This window comes from Rhinoraja longicauda, chromosome 1 (genome assembly GCF_053455715.1).
Source record: "Rhinoraja longicauda isolate Sanriku21f chromosome 1, sRhiLon1.1, whole genome shotgun sequence".
NCBI classification, from domain to species: Eukaryota; Metazoa; Chordata; class Chondrichthyes; order Rajiformes; family Arhynchobatidae; genus Rhinoraja; species Rhinoraja longicauda.
Window position 1 is genome coordinate 1,996,702 of NC_135953.1, and position 23,313 is coordinate 2,020,014.

Consider the following 23,313-nt stretch of genomic DNA (forward strand, 5'->3'; position numbering starts at 1 on the left):
TAATCAATCCATTATGAAGTATTGGGTGAACCATAAAACATTTATTAAACCCATGCCGAGTGAGCATCACACCTGCGCGTTCCTCACTTCAGCTCACAGACTAACAACAAACTAAACTAACAACACGCTAACTATGTCAGTGACTCCAGTCCTACCTAAATCCTGGACTGGATTACAAAGTGGAATGTGTACCAAGCATAGGATATGTGGCGAAGGTTATATAGACAGAGATAAATATGATTGATCTACACACACAATACCCCAACCTATTAGTACAGGCACACCATAGACTGAGGATAAAGATGTCATTTATTCACAAAATGCTGGAGTAACTCAGCAGGTCAGGCAGCATCTCAGGAGAGAAGGAATGGGTGACGTTTCGGGTCGAGACCCTTCTTCAGACTGATCAAGCACACCTGCGCGTTCCTCGCTTCAGCTCACAGACTAACAACAAACCAAACAAACAACAAGCTATGTCAGTGACTCCAGTCCTACCGACCCGAAACGTCATCCATTCCTTCTCTCCTCAGATGCTGCCTGACCTGCTGAGTTACTCCAGCATTTTGTGAATAAATACCTTCGATTTGTACCAGCATCTGCAGTTATTTTCTTATAAAGATGTCATTGATACGAGTTGTTGCAGGATGGTCATGCCAAGGATGCAGGCAGAGAGTACCAGGAATGGGAGTAGGCAGTGCAGGTCCCCTGTAGCCACCCCCCTTGACAACAGGTATGGCCTTTGGATACTGTTGCTGGAGATCACCAGTCAGGGCAGTGCAGCAGCAGCAGCCAGGTGTGTGGTGTTCAGCCTGGCTCTGACGCACAGTGGGGAAGGATGAAGGGATGAGGTCCTGCAGAATGAATACAGGGAGTTTGGCAAAAGGTTAAAAAGCAGGAGCACAAAGATAGTGGTGGTGGCTCGTGGTAGCCACCAATAGCATGGTTGTGCAGTCTTTAGACTTGCACAAAAACTTATGGACGGGAGAGATGAAGGTGGAGAGGTTGTTACACACGAGCAACCCCACTCTCGGCCGCAGGAGGTGGATTCCAGTGGCACGGTTAGACGTTACGGCTGGAAACTCCCTTGGCTGCACTGGATGGCCATGTCTTCTTCGTGCTTTGACATGCCCTTTGCACTCCACAGTGCGTTGCTGAGCCGCCCTCTCGGCTGTTGAACCCTCCAGTGGATTTCCTCCACCCAATCCGCCAGCACAGACCTTGCATGCTGGGCTGAGCAAGTCCATGAACTCACTGAGGGTCTGAGACCCGTCAGTTACCCTCGCGTGGTTTAGCACGTCAGCTGAAGCAGTTTTCCAGGGTGTGGCCATTGCCGCATGCTAACAGCTTCTTGGAGCCACAGGGTGAGAGCTGGGTGCCAGATGGGGACCAAAGGTGGACAAACTACCCTCAAAGCACCACGACATGACCCCCATCAGAGTTGCTACCTCTCCCTGAGCACTCCCACAGAGAGAGTAATCTCCGCATTGCTCCCAATGCCACATGCTGGTGAAGGTAGCAAGGGGAAGTTAAGGGCCTGTCCCACTTAGGCGATTTTAAGGCGACTGCTGGCGACTAGGCTGTCGCCGACAGTTCGCGGGCATGATCGTGAGGAGTCTTCCAAAAATAGTGGTGGATCTCGGCGCGTCGCTGAGAAATTATCCGGTTTGAAATTTCTCGGTGACAGCTGGCTTGTCGGCCAGTATCATTGCTTATTGCAGGCACTGTCACATGCTGTCCCCAGGTTTGCAAGGTTGCCGCCTGTACTTTATCATTCAGAGTTTTTGAATAAAGTTGATTTTTAAAAAGACAGGTGTCGGCATTTATTGAATTTCTAAGTACTTTCTCATGACATCTCATTCAAAGATTATAGTCGCATTTGTTTTGACCATTAAAACCAAACCCTGACACACACGCTGCGCTATGAGACACTTTTCATTCATTTATTTAGATCAATGAGGCAAGCACATCCACAGGCATTTCACTACGTTTATTAAAGGCCAAAGCTCACACGTAGACAGACACTACTAACACAAAGATAAACTGAGTTTTACTGCTATGCTGTTTGTAGGGGGTATGGCACACCTGACCATAAGGACAGCAAGGTCCGGCCAGACCATTTCACACGTCACTGTTCTTTGTGCTTGCCTCATTGATCTAAATAATGAATGAAAAGTGTTTTCATAGCGCAGTGTGTGTCAGTGTTTGATTTTAATGGTCAAAACGAATGCGACTAGAATCTTTGAATGAGATGTCATGATAAGGTACTTAGAAATTCAATAAATTCCGACAACTATTTTTTTTTAAATCACCTAAATCAACTTTATTCAAAAACACTATATTACTTTGAAAGATGGAAAACTGCATGCATCGCAGACTCCGCCCACAATCCACACCTGGCTGTTGCAGCTGCTTTTCAGTGGACAGGTTTAGACCACAGGTGTGATGCTCGGAGGCGCCCTTAACGTGTGAAATGGTCTGGCCGGACCTTGCTGTCCTTATGGTCAGGTGTGCCAAACCCTCTACAAACAGCATAGCAGTAAAACTCAGTTTATCTTTGTGTTAGTAGTGTCTGTGATGTATATATAATATAAATGCCAGTGCCCCCTGGAGGCCAAAAGCAGAAGCTGGCAAATGTGTTTTTGCCTTGTGACTGAGGTCAGGTGTTTTTCTAGAAGTTTCCTGGGGCGGGGGTTTATTAAAATCTTCTTACAAGATGTCGGGCGTATATTCATTGTGCTAGTCACAACAGGGTCTTACAGCGGACATTACATGGTGTCAGAAGAAAAAAGAAACGAAAAAAAAGAATGTCTGGACTCAAGCCACCGGGACCACTCTCCATGCAAGGGAACTTGGCCGAGAATTATAAGGACTGGATAAGGGCATTCCAACTGTACAAGACGGCAACAGAACTGACGAGTAAGCCAGATAAGATTCGGTGTGCAACATTCCTACACATAGCAGGCCCGGCCGCTCTGCAGATTTATGAGACCTTTCAGTTTGCCCAGGAGGAATGTGACAAAATACAACAGCTGAAGAATAAGTTTCAGACATTCTGTGGACCAAGGAAGAATTTAACTGTCTCAAGATACATCTTTCATACACGTAATCAGCGGCGAGGGGAGACCTTCTCCAGCTACCTGACTGCAGTGAAGTCTTTAGCTAATGATTGCGAGTTTGGCATTATCCATGACTCATTGCTGCGAGACAGAATCGTCTGTGGCATCACCAGCCAGCCGCTCCGGGAGAAACTACTACAATGCTGTGGCATCACCAGCCAGCAGCTCCGGGAGAAACTACTACAATGCTGTGGCATCACCAGCCAACCGCTCCGGGAGAAACTACTACAATGCTGTGGCATCACCAGCCAGCCGCTCCGGGAGAAACTACTACAATAGACAATAGGTGCAGGAGGAGGCCATTCGGCCCTTCGAGCCAGCACCGCCATTCAATGTGATCATGACTGATCATTCTCAATCAGTACCCCGTTCCTGCCTTCTCGCCATACCCCCTGACTCCGCTATCCTCAAGAGCTCTATCTAGCTAACAATGCAATGATTTAACACTGAAAAAATGCAGTGACATGTGTTTGATTGCCGAGGCATCAGCCGAACACATGAAGCAGATTGCCCCGACCGCCATCGACACTGAAGAGACTGTTGATTACGTGTAGCGGGACAGCGCCGGTCGGCCATGGGGCCGAGGCAGGGATTTGCGACCCAGACAACCTTAGACAGGAATCCGTGATTCTGGTAAGGATACCATCTGTCGGTCATGCACCAGTGAGCATAAAAGCAACTACTTTCCCGCTCAGTACATGCGATGTCACACCTGCGGAGAGATTGGACATCTTTCCAGATCCCCCGACTGCCCGGTAAATGGAGCGCCCAGCAGCCACCCACGGCCCCGACAACATGACCGGCTAATCAGACAGAAGGCCGGGGACTGGAGCCGTGACGTCCGCGACGTTGAGTTCCAGATCAACACTTCTCCGCTGCCTGAGCCTGTGGACGACGACGTTGATGTATTTTACATTGACGCCATGATTGACGATGTGATTGAGTCGACGCGTGAATGCAGACAGATGTGCAGCATCAACAATGTGAACATTGATTTCAAACTTGACTCTGGAGCTCAAGTTGACATTCTGCCAGAGCACTTGTTCAGAAAGACTGGTCTTGCCTTACTGAACACGAACGTAACACTGAGATCATACTCTGGACATACAATGAAGCCTGTGGGACAGGCAAAGGGGAACGTCAAAGTAGGTAAGAAAGAATATAGGGTTGTCTTTCAAATAGTGAGGGGGAATGTGAAACCCATATTTGGGAAGCTAACGTGTGAAAAGTTAGGGCTTCTTATACGAAAGGAGGCAGTTGATGGCGTGAGTGCAAGCCCACTATACACTGCGAAGATCATTGAGGAAAACCGCGAGCATTTCCAAGGGCTGGGAAGGCTAAAAAGACACGAGTACAACATAGCGCTCCAAGAGAACGTGCAACCTAAGCAAAACCCACCCCGCACTATCCCCTATAAGATCAGGGATAAGGTCAAAGACGAATTAGAGCGCATGGAAAACTTGGGAGTCATAACCCCTGTGCGCGAACCGACAGATTGGGTGAATTCAATGACTTGTTAGCAAGCCTAATGGCGAAGTCCGCATATACCTTGACCCACGTGACCTCAATGCAGCCATTCATAGGGAGCATTTCCCGATGCCGACGTTCGAGAACATTGCAGCCCACATGCCGAAGGCAGAATGGTTCTCGAAATTTGACGCTACAAGTGGGTCCTGGTAGTTCCCACTGAGTGATGATAGCTCACGTCTGACCACATTTAATACTCCTTTCGGTAAATACCGACACCTCGTCCTTCCATTTGGAATCTCATCCGCAAGTGAGATTTGGCAGCGGGCGATGCAGGAAGAGTTCGGCGATTTAGAAGGGGTGGAGATAGTCGTTGACGACATTCTCGTTTGGGGTGTGAATGCAGCACAACATGACGCAAGGGTGAAAGTCCTACTCCAACGGGTGAAAGAATCCGGCCTAAAACTCAATCCCAGAAAGTCGGTAATGCGCTCAAACGAGATTGAATATGTGGGACACGTCATCTCGCAAGCAGGCGTGTAAATAGACAATAGACAATAGGTGCAGGAGGAGGCCATTCGGCCCTTCGCGCCAGCACCGCCATTCAATGTGATCATGGCTGATCATTCTCAATCAGTACCCCGTTCCTGCTTTCTCCCCATAACCCCTGACTCCGCTATCCTTAAGAGCTCTATCTAGCTCTCTCTTGAATGTATTCAGAGAATTGGCCTCCACCCAGAGTAGGGGACTCAAGTACCCGAGGATAAAGGTGTAAGGTGTGGGGGTAACGATTTAATAGGTACCTGGGGGGCAAATCTTTTACACAAAGGGTGGTGGGTGTATGGAACGAGCTGCCGGAGGAGGTAGCTGAAGCAGCTCTATCCAGCTCTCTTTTAGACAATAGACAATAGACAATAGGTGCAAGAGTAGGCCATTCAGCCCTTCGAGCCAGCACCGCCATTAAATGCGATCATGGCTGATCACTCTCAATCAGTACCCCGTTCCTGCCTTCTCCCCATACCCCCTCACTCCGCTATCCTTAAGAGCTCTATCCAGCTCTCTCTTGAAAGCATCCAACGAACTGGCCTCCACTGCCTTCTGAGGCAGAGAATTCCACACCTTCACCACCCTCTGACTGAAAAAGTTCTTCCTCATCTCCGTTCTAAATGGCCTACCCCTTATTCTCAAACTGTGGCCCCTTGTTCTGGACTCCCCCAACATTGGGAACATGTTATCTGCCTCTAATGTGTCCAATCCCCTAATTATCTTATATGTTTCAATAAGATCCCCCCCTCATCCTTCAGAGAATTGGCTTCCACTGCCTTCTGAGGCAGAGAATTCCACAGATTCACAACTCTCTGACTAAAAAAGTTTTTCCTCATCTCTGTTCTAAATGGCCTACCCCTTATTCTTAAACTGTGGCCCCTGGTTCTGGACTCCCCCAACATTGGGAACATGTTTCCTGCCACTAACATATCCAACCCCTTAATAATCTTATACGTTTCGATAAGATCCCTTCTCATCCTTCTAAATTCCAGTATACAAACCTAGTCGCTCCAGTCTTTCAACATATGACAGTCCTGCCATTCCGGGAATTAACCTAGTAAACCTACGCTGCACGCCCTCAATAGCAAGAATATCCTTCCTCAAATTTGGAAACCAAAACTGCACACAGTACTCCAGGTGCGCTCTCACTAGGGCCCTGTACTACTGCAGAAGGACCTCTTTGCTCCTATACTCAACTCCTCTTGTTATGAAGGCCAACATTCCATTGGCTTTCTTCACTGCCTGCTGTACCTGCATGCTTCCTTTCAGTGACTGATGCACTAAGACACCCAGATCACGTTGTACATCCCCTTTTCCTAACTTGACACCATTCAAATAATAATCTGCCTTCCTATTCTTACCACCAAAGTGGATAACCTCACACTTATCCACATTAAACTGCATCTGCCATGCATCCGCCCACTCACACAACCTGTCCAAGTCACCCTGCAACCTCATAGCATCTTCCTCACAGTTCACACTGCCACCTAGCTTTGTATCATCGGCAAATTTGCTAATGGTACTTTTAATCCCTTCATCCAAGTCATTGATGTATATTGTAAATAGCTGCGGTCCCAACACCGAGCCTTGCGGTACCCCACTAGTCACTGCCTGCCATTCTGAAAGGGACCCATTTATCCCCACCCTTTGCTTTCTGTCTGTCAACCAACTTTCTATCCATGTCAGTACCCTACCTCCAATACCATGTGCTCTAATTTTGCCCACCAATCTCCTATGTGGGACCTTGTCGAAGGCTTTCTGAAAGTCGAGGTATACCACATCCACCGGCTCTCCCCTGTCAATTTTCCTAGTTACATCCTCAAAAAATTCCAGTAGATTAGTCAAGCACGATTTCCCCTTCGTAAATCCATGCTGACTCGGAACAATCCTGTTACTGCGATCCAAATGCTCCGCAATTTCGTCTTTTATAATTGACTCCAGCATCTTCCCCACCACTGATGTCAGATTAACTGGTCTATAATTTCCCATTTTCTCTCTCCCTCCTTTCTTGAAAAGTGGGATAACATTAGCTACCCTCCAATCCACAGGAACTGACCCGGAATCTATAGAACATTGGAAAATAATCACTAATGCGTCCACAATTTCTAGAGCCACCTCCTTAAGCACCCTGGGATGACCATCAGGCCTTGGGGATTTATCAGCCTTCAGTCCCATCAGTCTACCCAAAACCTTTTCCTGTCTAATGTAGATTTCCTTCAGTTCCTCTGTCACCCTAGGATCTCTGGCCACTAGAACATCTGGGAGATTGTTTGTATCCTCCTCTGTGAAGACAGATCCAAAGTACCGGTTCAACTCGTCTGCCATTTCCTTGTTCCCCATAATAAATTCCCCTGCTTCTGTCTTCAAGGGACCCACATTTGCCTTGACTATTTTTTTCCTCTTCACATACCTAAAAAAGCTTTTACTATCCTCCTTTATATCATTGGCTAGTTTACCCTCGTACCTCATCTTTTCTCCCCGTATTGACTTTTTAGTTATCTTCTGTTGCTCTTTAAAAGAGTCCCAATCCTCTGGCTTCCCACTCTTCTTTGCTATGTTATACTTCTTCCCTTTTATTTTTATGCTGTCCTTGACTTCCCTTGTCGGCCACGGGTGCCTCTTACTCCCCTTAGAATCTTTCCTCCTCTTTGGGATAAATTGATCCTGCAACTTCTGCATTATTCCCAGGAATACCTGCCATTGCTGTTCCACAGTCTTCCCTGCTAGGGCCTCCTTCCAGTCAATTTTGGCCAACTCCTGCCTCATGCCTCTGTAATCCCCTTTGCTATACTGTAATAGTGACACCTCCGATTTTCCCTTCTCCCTCTCAATTTGTAGAGTAAAACTTATCATATTGTGGTCACTGCCTCCTAATGGCTCTTTTACCTCGAGTCCCCTTATCAGGTCAGGTTCATTACATAACACTAAATCCAGAATTGCCTTCTCCCTGGTAGGCTCCAGTACAAGCTGTTCTAAGAATCCATCTCGGAGGCACTCCACAAACTCTTTTTCCTGGGGTCCATTACCAACCTGATTTTCCCAGTCTACCTGCATGTTGAAATCTCCCATGACCACCGTAGCATTACATTTGTGACATGCCAATTTTAGCTCCTGATTCAACTTGCACCCTATGTCGAGGCTACTGTTTGGGGGCCTATAGATGACTCCCATTAGGGTACTTTTACCCTTACAATTCCTCATCTCTATCCATACTGATTCTACATCTCCTGATTCTATGTCACTCCTTGCAAGGGAGTGAATATCATTCCTTACCAACAGAGCTACCCCGCCCCCTCTCCCCACCTGCCTGTTTTTTCTGTACGTTGTGTACCCTTGAATATTCAGCTCCCAGCCCTGATCCTCTCGTAGCCATGTCTCAGTGATTCCCACAACATCATACTTGCCAATGTCTAACTGAGCCTCAAGCTCATCCACTTTATTTCTTATACTTTGCGCATTTAAATACAACACTTTAACTTCGGTATTTAGCTCCCCTCTCACACCGGTCACAACTGGCCCTGACCTTACTCTCATATCCCTTCTAGAACTTCCCTTCCCATTCATACGAGAGTACTTTACAGTTTCTCCTGTATTCGCTTCCCCTTTAACTCCATCTCCATATTCCCAATTTGTCAACCCCTCCCCCCCACTACTTAGTTTAAAGCCACACTTGTAGCACTAGCAAACCTGCCTGCCAGAATGTTGGTCCCCCTGCTGTTAAGGTGTAACCCGTCCCTTTTGTACAGGTCACCCCTACCCCAGAAGAGATCCCAGTGGTCCAGAAATCTAAATCGCTGCTCCCTGCACCAGCCCCTCAGCCATACATTCATATCCCCGATCTCTCTATTCCTGCCCTCACCAGCACGAGGTACAGGCAGCAGTCCAGAGATAACCACCCTCGACGTCCTACTTCTCAGTCTTCTACCTAACTCCCTAAACTCACGCTGCAGTATCTCCTTCCTCTTCCTCCCGACGTCGTTTGTGCCCACATGCACAACTACTTCCGGTTGATCACCTTCCCTCGCTAGGATGTTCTAAGGCGCTCTGTGATGTCTTGAACCCTGGCACCAGGGAGGCAACAGACCATCCTCAACTCCCGCCTGTCGCCACAGAATCTACTGTCCATACCTCGGACAATGGAGTCACCGACTACTATGGCTCTTCCTGACTTCGGTCTCCCCGGTCATTTCCTTGCCTGGGATAGAACCGCCGCTCGGACTGGAAGCGTCTTCTGCCCCAACAGTTCCCAATAGGGTGTACCTGTTTGCAATAGGCACAGCCACCGGGGTCTCCTGTAGTCCACGTTCGCTCCCCCCTGAAACGGTCTCCCACCTTCGCTCGACCTGGACCCTTGGCGTGACAGCCTCACAGTAGGTCCTATCCAGGAAACTCTCGCATTCCCGGATGGCCCTGAGGTCAACCAGCTGCTTTTCCAACTCTGCCACACGTCCAGTCAGGAGCTGCACCTGGACACAGTTCTTGCAGGTGTAGCTCCCAGAAGCTCCAGCAGTGTCTCTACCTTCCCACATCCTGCAGGAAACACACTGCACCAACTTGTGCGCCATCACTTTGGTGCCGGACTTTTCAAACTGACTATTAGCGTCCTCTTGGCGCTCTTTTTAAACTGCCTTTTCCACTGCAATTAACACTTACTTTTGTTCTCAGCCAATGGGTGTCCTTGCTCTGCTCCCGGACTTTTCAAACCCATCTCATGTCAGCAGCATGCTACAAATGCCATACCCGACAAACAAGGCGGAAGTGCAAACTTTCGTGGGGATGGTCACCTACGTGGCCAAGTTTATTCCGAACCTCTCGGAGATCACCGCCCCACTTAGACAGCTAACAGAAAAAGGAGTAGCATGGCATTTTGAGCAGAAGCACAGACAGGCAGTAGACAAGCTGAAGTGTCTTCTCACATCGCCACCCGTACTTAAACTGTACGATGTGAACGCACCCGTTTCAATTGCCACAGACTCTTCCAACAGTGGATTTGGAGCGGTCCTGATGCAAGACGAGAGACCGGTTGCATATGCATCACGACACGTGAACGCGGCCGAGCGCAATTATGCAACTATAGAGAAGGAGCTGTGCTCCATATTGTACGCGTGCAGAAAGTTTCATGACTTCATCGTCGGTCAATCAGTAATCCTTACTGACCACAAGCCATTAGTGGGCTTGCTCACCAAGCCGCTACACAAATTAAGCCCCAGCGAATGCGAATGCACCTGCTACGGTATGACATGGAAATACGGTGGAAACCGGGACGTGAAATGTTTCTCCCCGATGCCCTGAGCCGGCTGCCCCGTGCAGACACACCTGTGGAAGAGCACATCACACTGCCGATCGTGATACAGGCTGTAGAAGCCATCCTACACATGTCAGACGAGCGCCTTGCGCAGTTCAGAGCTGAAACAAAAAAAGATCAAACCCTGACACTGTTGTGCGAGTATATAAGAAAGGGTTGGCCTAGTGACAGGCATGATTTGCCCTCAGACTTGACTCCGTTTCATACATACCATGACGAGCTGGTTGCAGTCGATGGATTAGTCTTGAGGGAAAACCGAATCGTAGTCCCCCAAAGCATGCAAAGGCAGATGCTGAACGTGCTACATGAATCACATCTGGGAGTAGTGAAACTTAAACAACCAGCCCGCAATTTATTTGCGCGGCCAGGAATGAATGCACAGATTGAGGACACAGTGGGAACATGCTCGATATGCCAGGCGACTAGGAAAGCACAAGCAAGCGAGCCGCTGCAACCACACCTCATCCCCAGCAGACCTTGGGCTAAGGTTGGCGCAGACATCTTCCATCTGGATGGAGTTGGCCATTTGCTTGTAGTGGACTATTACTCCAAGTACCCAGAAATAGCGCAGTTGACGGACATGACATCACATTCGGTGATACATGAGATGATGGGCATGTTTGCCCGGAATGACATTCCTGACTTGGTGATGACAGACAACGCCAGACAATTTGACTATGCTGAGTTTCGAAGATTCCAGGACTGGGAATTTGCCCATGTCACCTCAAGTCCCATATATCCACAGAGCAACAGGCAGATAGAGCGCTGGGTACAAACTATAAAAAGTCTCATGAGAAAAGCAAAAGGCAGCGGCTGTGACCCGATGTATGCCATCCTCGAATACCGCAACACCCCCCTTGACGGGACAGGCGGCTATGCCCCCTCACAGTTACTGAACAGTAGACTGTTAACAAGCAAGTTCCCAGCCCTAGTCCTCTTGTAGCCATGTCTCAGTGATTCCCACAACATCATACTTGCCAATGTCTAACTGAGCCTCAAGCTCATCCACTTTATTTTTTATACTTTGCGCATTTAAATACAACACTTTAATTTCGATATTCACCTCCCCTCTCACACCGGTCACAATTGGCCCTGACCTTACTCTCTTATCCCTTCTAGAACTTCCCTTCCCATTCATTCGAGAGTCCTTTGCAATTTCTCCTCTATTCGCTTCCCTTTTAACTCCATCTTCATAGTCCCAGTTTGTCAACCCCTCCCCCCCACTACTTAGTTTAAAGCCACACTTGTAGCACTAGCAAACCTACCTGCCAGAATGTTGGTCCCCCTGCTGTTAAGGTGTAACCCGTCCCTTTTGTACAGGTCACCCCTACCCCAGAAGAGATCCCAGTGGTCTAGAAGTCTAAATCCCTGCTCCCTGCACCAGCCCCTCAGTCATACATTCATATCCCCGATCTCTCTATTCCTGCCCTCACCAGCACGAGGTACAGGTAGCAGTCCAGAGACAACCACCTTCGACGTCCTACTTCTCAGTCTTCTTCCTAACTCAAACCAAACTGTGATGCATTCCAATAAGCTGGTGAGATTTGTTGGGGACATTATTGTTGGGAATTTTGAAAATTATAAGGAAGATGAGTAGATTATAATATGGTTAGCCCTCGAGTTCACAAACTAGGGAAGTATGGTGGGAAAGATGGCCAACATAGAATGTTAGGCTTCACAATACAGTTTAATTAAAATAGCTAAAACTAATACATTATGCTGAAAAGCAGGGTTCCTTATTTATTGAGGGTGGGAGAGTCCTTTGCAGTTCTGTATAGGTTCTTATCTGTTGCAATCTTCAGATTACAGCTGCTCTTTGTCACTGTGTTAAAAAGTGGGGTTACACTGGCTACCCTCCAGTCCACAGGAACTGATCCAGAATCAAGAGAACATTGGAAAATGATCACCAATGCATCCATGATTTCTAGGGCCACCTCCTTGAGTACTCCTTGTTCCCATTATAAATTCACCTGTTTCTGATTGTAAAGGACCTACATTTGTCTTCACTAATCTGTTCTGTTTTTACATATCTAAAGAAGCTTTTACAGTCAGTTTTTATATTCCCCACAAGTTTTCTTTCATGCTCTTTTTTCCCCCTCTTAATTAGCCCCTTTGTCCTCTGTTGAATTCTAAATTTCTCCCAGTCCTCCGGTTTGGGAGAAATGGAAAGGGGATATGTTTCCTGCCTCTAACGTGTCCAACCCCTTAATAATCCTATAAATTTCCAAGTTAGGAAAAGGGGACGTACAACGAGATCTGGGTGTCCTAGTGCATCAGTCACTGAAAGGAAGCATGCAGGTACAGCAGGCAGTGAAGAAAGCCAATGGAATGTTGGCCTTCATAACAAGAGGAGTTGAGTATAGGAGCAAAGAGGTCCTTCTGCAGTTGTACAGGGCCCTAGTGAGACCGCACCTGGAGTACTGTGTGCAGTTTTGGTCTCCAAATTTGAGGAAGGATATTCTTGCTATTGAGGGTGTGCAGCATAGGTTTACTAGGTTAATTCCCGGAATGGCGGGACTGTCATATGTTGAAAGACTGGAGCGACTAGGCTTGTATACACTGGAATTTAGAAGGATGTGAGATCTTATCGAAACGTATAAGATTATTAAGGGGTTGGACACGTTAGAGGCAGGAAACATGTTCCCAATGTTGGGGGAGTCCAGAACAAGGGGCCACAGTTTAAGAATAAGGGGCAGGCCATTTAGAACTGAGATGAGGAAAAGCTTTTTCAGTCAGAGAGTTGTGAATCTGGAATTCTCTGCCTCAGAAGGCAGTGGAAGCCAATTCTCTGAATGCATTCAAGAGAGAGCTAGATAGAGCTGTTAAGGATAGCGGAGTCAGGGGGTATGGGGAGAAGGCAGGAACGGGGTACTGATGTTGAGAATGATCAGCCATGAGCACATTGAATGGCGGTGCTGGCTCGAAGGGCCGAATGGCCTCCTCTTGCACCTATTGTCTATTGAACATTCTCATAAATCTCCTCTACCTGCCTACCAGTTTAATGACATCCTTCCTAATGCAGAGCAACGAGAAATGCACACTGTGCTTTAAATGTGACCTTACTAACGTCTTGTTCTTGATTAGTATGGGTATCAGGGGTTATGGGAAGAAGGCAGGAGAATGGGCATAGGAGGGAGATCAGCCATGAATGAATGGCGGAGTAGACTTGTTGGGCCGAATGGCCAAATTCTGCTCCTATCACTTATGATCTCATGAACATGACATCCCAACTCCCGTTCTCAGTACATTGACCGATGTGCTGTCAACCGATTGCCGAATAGACCAACATCCTTCCTACAGCAGAGCAACCAGAAGTGTACACAGTAGTTTACATGTGGCCTTACCAACGTCTTGCACAGCTGTAACATGACAGCCCAACTCATGAGAGGAATAGTTCGGGTAGATGCACAGAGTCTCTTGCCCAGAGTAGGGGAATCGAGAAGCAGAGGGCATAGGTTCAAGGTGAAGGGGAAAAGATTTCTATAGGAATCTGAGGGGTGACTTTTTAACACAAAGGGTGGTGGGTGTATGGAACAAACTGCCAGAGGAGGTAGTTGAAACAGTTGGGCCTGTTTCCATACCGTATGACTCTCTCACCTCTCCTGGAGCTAATACCCCCTAATCCAGGAATCATTCTGGTCATCCAAAGACGTACAGGTATGTAGGTTAATTGGCTGAGTAAATGTAAAAATTGTCCCTAGTGGGTGTAGGATAGTGTTAATGTACGGGGATCGCTGGGCGGCACGGACTTGGAGGGCCGAAAAGGCCTGTTTCTGGCTGTATATATATGATATGATAAACCTCAGCACCTTTCCAAAGCTTCCACATCCTTCTTGTAATGGGGTGACCAGAGCTGCACACAGTACTCCAAATGCAGTTAATCAAAGTCCTATAAAGCTGTATCATGACTTTCTGGTCCCTGATACTCAATGCCTTGACCTATGATTGTAAGCATGCCTTCTTTCCCACTCTATCTACTTAAGTTGCCATTTCCAGGTAGTTATGAACTTGGACCCCAAGATTCCTCAATGCCATTCATTGTATATTTCCCCTTACATTTGATCTCCCAAATTGCAGCACTTCACACTTGTTTGTATTAAACTCCATCAGCCATTTCTCCACCCATTTCTGTAGCTAATCTATATCCCGCCCGATACCTTGACAGCCTTCCTCACAGTCAACGACCCCAACAATCTTAGTGGCATCTGCAAACTTAATAACCAACCCGTCTACGTTTACATCCAGGTCATTTTTATATATCATAAACAGAAAGTTATGTTAACATTGTATAACATCTTGATCAGCTCCCGACTATATGTCAGAATATCAGAAATACAGAATAAAACCTGCTGTCTATTCCAGCATTTTCTAACTTCATTCCTTGGTCATTTTGTGGAGATGGTGCGGAGGGGGGTCTGTGTGATGGACTGGGCAACCTCGTCACTACTTCCCTTCTCACAGTCCTTGTGAAAACTGAAATCTCCCATTGTATGTGTGTAAGAAGGAACTGCAGATGCTGGTTTAAACCGAAGATTGTTCCACTGATTGCGCTCCACGGTTGCCTAACCTCTATTATCAGCAGGTCTCTCCCACTAGAACCATGCATCGGTTCCAGTGTCACACCCAGTTCCAGTTCAACAACATTGCTGACATTATAAACATTTATGCATTTACATATTAAAAATATCTTGATCAGGTGTTTAAAAGTTCCCCGCGGGCCTTCCCCAGCGACCGTGTCGACCCGCGCCGCTCCACCGCCCAGCAGCAGGTCACAGCCGTCGCTGTACCTGGCCCCCGGGACCAACAACAGGCCGCAGCTCCATCCGGCCCACAGATACCGCGCTAGGCCCACGGCCCCCACCAGGCAGAATCCCACAGCACCGCTGGGTCCAACTGCCCACCCGCTACTACAGGTAACTGCAGCCAGTCCTCCACTGGATCTCCCCCTTCCCCCTCTAGCCAGGCGACCTCAAGTACTCCCCACATCGGTCCTCATGTCCCCCTCTGCCCTGCTAACCCACCACCCCCTCACCATATATCCCCTCCACCTGCCCCCCTGCCTCCATCCAACCCCAACCCCCACCATTGCCGGGTGTTCACCATCCCCCCTGACCTCCCCCTTTCAGACACCAAACGGTCTGTCCTCAGCAGAGGCCTTACCTTTGTTCCCCTCCGCCCCCACATCAACGAGTTCCGCGTCCGCCATGACGTGGAGCTCTTCTTCCGCCGCCTCCGCCTCCGAGCCTTTTTCCATGGGAAGGAGTCCCCACCCCCCACTGATGACCCCTTCTCCTGTCTCCAGCGGACCCCCTCCTCCTGGACCCCCCCCCCCCCCCCCCAGTTGGCCAACTACCCTCACTAGAACTTTTCATCTCCAACTGCCGTCGTGACATTAACCGCCTTAAATTCTCCACTCCCCTGACTAACTCTAACCTCTCCCCTCCTGAAAGTGCAGCCCTCCACTCACTCCGCAACAACCCGGACTTAATCATCAAACCCGCTGACAAGGGAGGTGCTGTGGTAGTCTGGCGTGCTGACCTCTACCGGACCAAGGCCAGGCGACAACTCTCAGACACCTCTTCCTACCTATCCCTGGACCATGACCCCACCGACAAACACCAGACCTTTATCATCAGCACCATCACGGACCTCACCATCTCCAGCGATCTACCCTCCAATGCCTCCAAACTCATAGTTCCCCAGCCCCGCACGGCCCGATTCTACCTCCTACCCAAAATCCATAAACAGAACTGTCCCGGCAGACCCATTGTCTCTGCCTGCTCATGCCCCACCAAACTTATTTCCACTACCTCGACTCCATCCTATCCCCCCTGGATAACTTCCGGTTCCCAGGCCCCCACTCCCTCATCTTTACCATGGATGTCCAGTCGCTCTACATTTCCATCCCCCACAAGGATGGTCTCGAAGCCCTCCGTTTCTTCCTTGACCGTAGAACCAGCCAATCCCCATCGACCAACACTCTTCTCCGCCTAGCAGAGCTGGTTCTTACCCTCAACAACTTCTCCTTTGACTCCTCCCACTTCCTCCAAACCAGAGGCGTAGCTATGGGCACTCGCATGGGCCCTAGCTACACCTGCCACTTTGTCGGGTACGTCGAACAATCCCTGTTCCGGGTGTACACCAGCCCCATCCCCGAACTCTACCTCCGCTACATCGACGACTGCATTGCTGCTACCTCTTGTACCCATGCAGAACTCACTGACTTCATACACTTCACTTCCAATTTCCATCCTGCCCTTAAATATACCTGGACTATCTCCGACATCTCCCTCCCGTTTCTGGACCTCACCATCTCCATCACAGGAGACAGACTAGTGACGGACATTTACTATAAACCCACTGACTCGCACAGCTATCTGGACTACACTTCTTCCCACCCGATCCCCTGCAAAAAGTCTATCCCCTACTCCCAATTCCTCCGTCTACGCCGCATCTGCGCCCGGGATGAGGTGTTTCACATTCTTCAGGAAACGGGGCTCCCCTCCTCCATTATAGATGAGGCTCTCACTAGGGTCTCTTCTACATCCCAAAGCTCCGCTCTTGCTCCCCCTCCCCCCACTCGCAACAAGGACAGAATCCCCCTCGTTCTCACCTTCCACCCCACCAGCCAGCGGATCCAACAAATCATCCACCAACATTTCCGTCACCTACAATGGGACCCCACCACTGGCCATATCTTCCCATCCCCTCCCCTCTCTGCATTCCACAGAGACCGTTCCCTCCGTAACTCCCTGGTCCACTCGTCCCTTCCTACCCAAACCACCCCATCCCCGGGCACTTTCCCCTGCAACCGCACAAGATGCAACACTTGTCCCTTTACCTCCCCCCTCAACTCCATCCAAGGACCCAAACAGTCTTTCCAGGTGAGACAAAGGTTAACCTGCACCTCCTCCAACCTCATCTATTGCATCCGTTGCTCTCGATGTCAACTTATTTACATCGGCGAAACCAAGTGCAGGCTCGGCGATCGCTTCGCTCAACACCTGCGCTCGGTCCGCATTGACCAAGCTGATCTCCCGGTGGCCGATCACTTCAACTCCCCCTCCTATTCCCAGTCTGACCTTTCTGTCATGGGCCTCCTCCAGTGCCATAGTGAGGCCCACCGGAAATTGGAGGAACAGCACCTCATATTTCGCCTGGGCAGCTTGCCACCCAGTGGTATGAACATCGACTTCTCCAACTTTAGATAGTTCCTCTGTCCCTCTCTTCCCCTCCTCCTTCCCAGATCTTCCTCTATCTTCCTGTCTCCACCTATATCCTTCCTTTGTCCCGCCCCCCTGACATCAGTCTGAAGAAGGGTCTCGACCCAAAACGTCACCCATTCCTTCTCTCCCGAGATGCTGCCTGACCTGCTGAGTTACTCCAGCATTTTGTGAATAAATACCTTTGATCAGGTGTTTGATATGGCAAGAAACTGGTTGCACAGCAAAGTTGTCCTATTACATACAGACGTGTATGGCAGTTTGTTTTTCTTTATTTTCCAGGTCAGGGTTTGATAGGGATTTTGCTTCCGATTCCAACTTGCCCTGGAGAAGGTGGTGGTGAGTTGATTTTTTTAACGATTTGAATGGATTTTGTCTCTACAGCTATCGTGCTACAATGCTGAGAAGTATATTCTGAACGCTGGATCTTCCTGTTTGTTCTATCTATTGTATTTGAGTTTGACTCGCTGGTATTCGTATATGGTATACCTGATCTGTTCAGATGGCATAAAAAACAAAGCTTTTCATGAACGTTGTTACACATGACAATAATAAACCTAAAGCGAAACCTCCTGCTGGTCAAGGACCTCTCAGTGATATGGGATATAGATCTCGTGGTGATGAGGAGTGGCAGTGTACTCCCAAGTCGGGATGGTATGTGACATGAGGGGATAGCTGCAAATGGTGGCATTCTCATGCTGTTGCTCTATTTTTTTTATACAAAACGGACATATTTTTCTTTACAAAGTTGGAGCATTGGCAAAGGTTTGCTTCACCCACATTAGGTTCTGCGTGGTAGACTGTCCAGAGATAGCTGATAAAAAACTTATGGGTAAAACATTGGCTTCATGGAAGGAAGCAGGGTGATGGTGGAAGACTGAGGACATCTCTGATGTCCTGGTATGGAACATCTCATCTTGGGCCCAGATGCGGCGTAAATGGAGGAATTGGAAGTAGGGGATAGTGTTTTCAGGAAGCAGGGTGGGAAGAAGTGTAGTTGAGATAGTTGAGAGTCAGTGGGTTTGTAATAGACGTCAGTCGATATTCTATTTCCTGTGATGGAGACTGAGATCAAGAAAGGGGAGGGAGGTTTCAGAGATAGTCCAAATGAATTTGAGTGTAGGATGGAAATTGGTGGTGAAGTTAATGAAGTTGGGAGATCATGTTACCGTTAATAATAATATAATAATATATTCCTTTATTCGTCCCGCACCGGGGAAATTTGCAGTGTTACAGCAGCAAAGTGGATAACAAGAGAGCAAGAGAACATTCATTATAAATAAAAGATACCTAGATTGTCATTTGTTTCTGAGTGTTATTAGCTGTTATTGTTGACTCGTCTGCTGGGAGCAGTGCTGGTTGTGCAATAAGTAAGGTATTGATGAGTATTTAGAGTATTGTGTTCAGTTTTGGTTGTTATAGGAAAGATGTCAAGCTGGAAAGGGTGCAGAGATTTGTAAGGATGGTGCCAGAATTCAAGAGCCTGAGTTATTCGGAGAGATTGAACAGGCTAGGACTTTATTCCTTGGAGCACAGGAGGATGAGGGATGATATTTTTGAGGTGTAAAATGCATGACACCATAGAAAATAGGTGTAGGAGGAGGCCATTCGGTTCTTCGAGCCAGCACCGCCATTCATTGTAATCATGGTTGATCATGCCCAATCAATAACCCATGCCTGCCTTCTCCCCATATCCCTTGATTCCACTAGCCCCGAAAGCTCTATCTAACTCTCTTAAATCCATCCAGTGATTTGGCTTCCACTGCCCTCTGTGGCAGAGAATTCCACAAATTCACAACTCTCTGGGTGAAAACGTTTTTTCTCACCTCAGTTTTAAATGGCCTCCCATTTATTCTTTTTTTTATAATTCTATTTTTATTTTGATTTTCCAGTTCCATACATTCCGCAATGATACACATTCTCATTCACCTTAAACCCTCCTTAGTTCACAAATACTGCATATCCCAAAATAAAGCATACCACAAGTATTGGAAGCACTACAAGGATGGGTAATGACTTACTGGACATTTGATCATATCCAAAACTTAACTACACACAAAAACAAAAACAAAAACAACTAAAACCAACATTTGGGGTATACCTCTATAATATTTCATCACTACTTCTGGAGCGGTATGAAATCAAGGAAAATGAGATAGGACACGGAAGTAGGATACAAAGATCCGCTTTAAACGAATGATGGCCGTACGGGCATGATGTACAACATCCATTTTTCCCACCTTTTCAAAAATATTCCCTGTTGCAATCTTAAAGTAAAAGTTATCCTTTCCATTATAAAAATATCATATACAATGTTAATCCAGTCATCCACATTAGGTTTTCCAGGTTTCAACCACTTCCTAGTAATAGCTTTCCTGCTGGCAGCACTTAAGATCTGGAAAAGATACTTATCTTTAATAGAAGCATTTTGTACTGGTAAAGCACCAAAATATAAAAACTCAAATTTAAATGGAATATCCATATAAAAAAACTTTTTGTAAAACTTTATGAATCTCCTGCCAAAATGGGATCAGATACACAAGACCAAAATATGTGAAAATGGTTTGCCTCAAGGCACCCACATTGTCGCCAGCATGAAGAAGAATTTGTGTAATGCCTTTTTTGAACTGGTGTAATAAAAAACCTAATAAGGGTTTTCCAGCAAAACACCCGCCAAACATTTGAACTTGAAGTTTTCCATTGTATCTCACATAAGCTCTCCCAGGTTTCTTCCTTTAGAACCAGATTACCTTCCCTTACCCATTTCTGTTTTACATACAGTGAGTTGCCTTTTCTCTGCCGTAAACCCTTGTATAATTTTGAGATGGTTTTCTGTTTTGAGCCTCCATGGTAAGCATCAATAAATACATTTAACAAAATATTATCCCATTTTACTTCCGCACAATCCTTTTGTATTTGATCTATATAATGGCGAATTTGAAGGTATCTATAGAAATCATCATTATTCAAACCAAATTGCCTCTTCAGATTCTCAAAGCTGTTCATAGACCCCTTATGTAAAAATGTGCAATATGATGTCAAACCTTGAGAACTCCATCTTTTAAAACTAGTGTCCTGTCTTTTTGGTACAAAATCTGGATCAAACGTGCACCATCTCAAAACCTTCACAGCATCCCTCAGATGATTTTGGGTAACGACCTTATTCCATACCTTAAGTGATAATCGAATCCATTAGTTTCCCAAATTAATTAACTTATTTGTTAACTCCTTATCTCCGATTGCAGCCTGAATCGGAAATTCCTCTGTTATAGCAATCTCAATCTCCTTCCATCTAGCACAATAGTCGGGGTTGCACCAATAAATTAATGTTCTCAGCTGAGCAGCTGCATAATAGTCTTTCAAGCACGGGAGTGCAACCCCACCTTTATTTTTGGTCAGTTGTAACCCCTGGTATCTGATTCTTGGTCTTTGTCCCTGCCAAATATACCTCGAGATATGTTTATCCCATTCTTGAAATTGTTGGTCTGATATATCTAGTGGAAGTGATTGAAAGAGATACAACAGCCTCGGTAACATAACCATTTTGAACAAATCAATACGAGATCCAAAATTAAGATAAGGTATTAGGTCCCACCTCCTAATGTCTTCCCTGATCTTATTGTTCAATGGGTATCTATAGAAATCATCACCACTCTTTGTGTGAAAAGGTTACCCATCGGATTCCTATTAAATCTTTTCCCCTTCACCTTGAACCAATGTCCTCTGGTCCTCGATTCCCCTACTCCAGGCAAAAGATTCTGTACATCTACCCAATCTATTCCTCTCATGAATTTGTACACCTCTATAAGATCTCCCCTCATCCTCCTGCTCTCCATGGAATAGAGACCCAGGCTACTCAACCTCTCCCTATAGATCACACCCTCTAGTCCTGGCAACATCCTCGTAAATCTTTTCTGAACCCTTTCAAGCTTGACAATATCTTTCCTATAACACGGTGCCCAGAACTGAATACAATATTCTAAATGCAGTCTCACCAATGACTTATACAACTGCAACATGACTCCTAACTTCTATACTCAATATTCTGACTGATGAAGGCCAAAGTGCCAAGAGCCTTTTTGACCACCTTGTCTACCTGTGATTCAACCTTCAAGGAACTATGCATCTGTCCTCCTAAATCTCTCTGCTCTACTACACTACCAAGAGGCCTACCATTTACTATGTTGGTCCTGCCCTTGTTTGATGTCCCAAAATGCAACACCTCGCACTTCTCTGTTTTAAATTCAATTAACCATTCCTCCGCCCACATGGCCAAACGGTCCAGATCCGGCTGCAAACGTTCACAGTTAGCATGCAGGTACAGCAGGCAGTGAAGAAAGCTAATGGCATGTTGAGCTTCATAACAAGAGGAGTTGAGTATAGGAGCAAATAGGTCCTTCTGCAGTTGTACAGGGCCCTAGTGAGACCACACCTGGAGTATTGTGTGCAGTTTTGGTCTCCAAATTTGAGGAAGGACATTTTTGCTATTGAAGGCGTACAGCGTAGGTTCACGAGGTTAATTCCCGGGATGGCGGGACTGTCATATGTTGAAATAATGGAGCGGCTGGGCTTGTATACACTGGAATTTAGAAGGATGAGAGGGGATCTTATTGAAACATATACGATTATTAAGGGATTGGACACGCTACAGGCAGGAAACATGTTCCCGATGTTGGGGGAGTCCAGAACTGTTTAAAAATAAGGGGTAGGCCATTGAGAATGAAGATGAAGAAGACCTTTTGCACCCAGAGAGTTATGAATCTGTGGAATTTTCTGCCTCAGAAGGCAGTGGAGGCCAATTCCCTGGATGCTATCAAGAGAGTTAGATAGAGCTCTTAATGATAGCGGAGTCAAGGGATATGGGGAGAAGGCAGGAACGGGGTACTGATTGTGGATGATCACAGTGAATGGTGGTGCTGGCGCAAAGGGCCGAAAGACTCTGTGCATTCACCCTGTCTATTCCCCTCATGATTTTATACACCTCTACAAGACCATCCGTCATCCTCCTGCGCTCCAAAGAATATTTCTATTAGTTCTATTCTACGAATGCCATTGTTTTCATGCCTGTTGTGTGCACAGGAGCAAAGGAAGTAAAACTGTAATTGCTAAAAACATCAATTTCAAAATTTAGGTCAAATATCTCCCAAATTGACTTCAAGGCTTTTATGTTTAATCCCCTCTTCATATACACCAAAATGATTTCAAAGATGAAAGTATGTTTTTGATTATTCTGCATAGAATATTTGTATCATGAATTGTCTTACAGACAAACCTCATTTCAGAATATTGTTGGTACACCAGGCATGTAATAAACGTTCGACAAAAAGTGCTGGAGAAACTCAGCGTCAGGCCGCATCTCTGGAGAAAAAGGATCGGTGACATTTCGGGTCGGGACGCTTCTTCGGAATGAATGTAGGGGAGGGGGGGGGATCTAGAGGCGAGAAAAGACCAGGACAAATCTGGGTGACCAGGACAGATGACCTCAGGCAGGGTGGTTCCCTGGTAGGCCAATTGTTGGATAAGGAAAGTGGGATCTCAAAACAGACTCATTGATGCAAATTGTAGATCTGGTTAAACCGGACCAAGCCTAAGTGTCGGCAGACCATGCATAAGTGTTCAGCGTAACAGTCACCGAGTCCGCATTTGTCTCGCCGAT

At 46.9% G+C, this 23,313-nt stretch overlaps 1 protein-coding gene across 1 annotated transcript in view; it reads left to right on the forward strand.

Annotated features, from left to right (window-relative positions):
- Positions 1 to 23,313, forward strand: part of LOC144595331 (retinol dehydrogenase 11-like) — a 379,579-nt gene that overhangs the window by 186,980 nt on the left and 169,286 nt on the right. The window lies entirely within an intron of this gene.